The 1,405-nt window shown below is 26.4% G+C and overlaps 1 protein-coding gene across 1 annotated transcript in view; it reads right to left on the bottom strand.

The window, feature by feature from the left end:
- The window catches only part of LOC111631599 (ornithine decarboxylase-like), a 46,545-nt gene extending 45,380 nt beyond the window's left edge, over positions 1–1,165 (bottom strand). Inside the window, exon 1 of the mRNA XM_023375888.1 lies at positions 1,002–1,165. The gene's annotated coding sequence lies outside the window, so the exon portion shown is untranslated. The remainder of the gene's footprint in view (positions 1–1,001) is intronic.
- Between the last annotated feature and the right edge of the window lie 240 nt (positions 1,166–1,405).

The raw sequence follows: 1,405 nt of genomic DNA on the forward strand, positions 1-1,405 counted from the left end.
AACAGAGAATAAACTGCCCAAATACCCTTAAACAAAGGAAAAGTACGTCCTTTATGAAGGCATAGAGCCTTTACTACATGAAAATGAAAATTAATGAATACACTGTGTACAGTAATTTACCTGATAAGACAGACCTCAGAAAAATACTTTATGAGAGTTTTTATACTTTTATAAAGCTGTCTATAATGAAAATTAATTAACTAAGGATTTTTTTGCCCTGTTAGGGTGGGGCCGAGTTATCAGGAGTGCCGGGTTATCGAGAGCCGAGTTTTCGAGGTTCTACTGTACTACCATCTATTACTACTACTTACTTTTTCTAGAGAATGTTAATGGAAGTTGTTATCTATTTATTTAACAATTTATTTAACTTTTGCTAGTCTTTAAAACTGCTCACTAGTTTATATATATATACTGTATACTTTCAGTATTCTTTGTTTATTAAAAATAAATACACACTATTCCAATTTGTTAAATAAGTTTTAACAAGCTAAGGATTGTCAAATGTTTGACTGAAAATATATCTTATATTATGTTGGCTACACGAACTGAGTTGTTGTTTGATATATTTAATACAGTTTTGTTAATGTTATGTTAGGTAATACATTAATCAATTTTATAATATTTAAAATCAATGTTAATGACTCCTTAACATGAAAAAGTTTGATCTTCGAATTTTGGTAAGAGGTTACTTTTAGATATTTACATTACGTACTGTACATATAAATTACCTGAAACTTCTACCAAAATTTTTTTTTTGTTTCATTTAATTTACTAAAGATTCAAACATGTTATACACGAAATCTCAATAAAATTTACTCGTTAAATGAAAAAAAGACATAATTAAAACTGACAAAACATCTACAAATCTGAACAAAGATTGATAATTTAAAGGCTGTTAACCTTAAAAAATGGAAAACGTGTTCAACTACACTAATTAAATAATCGGTAATTTATACACGAATAAACTTGTGAAAACGGCAAATGAATGTTACTTAACTCACCTTGCTAAAACCAAAGCCGTAATTATGGTTTGTGCCAATCGATTCTGTTGGATTACGGCAATGTTTCTCTTATATATACACGTTACAAACCGCTAATCGTCCACCATCTTTAATAACGTCTAGTACAAAGTCAAGTCTCGGGCTAAAAGATAGACGATGCTAATTGGTCGATTTAAATAACGGTTGTAAAAAAAATAAAAAAATAAAAATAAGTAAATAAATAAAATGACGTAAAAATAAATTAAACTACTCTGTTACAATATTTTTAAATTAATTTTTTGTTATCATTTGAAATTAAATTTTAATAAAATTAACTTAATTTGAACCATTTTAAGAAAATCTCAATTGTTATATATTTCATAAAATAAAATAAATAAATTAATTATTCTAAACATATTTCTCTT

This window comes from Centruroides sculpturatus, unplaced genomic scaffold, assembly GCF_000671375.1.
Source record: "Centruroides sculpturatus isolate CEXI.00-Female unplaced genomic scaffold, Cexi_2.0 scaffold504, whole genome shotgun sequence".
Lineage (NCBI taxonomy): Eukaryota > Metazoa > Arthropoda > Arachnida > Scorpiones > Buthidae > Centruroides > Centruroides sculpturatus.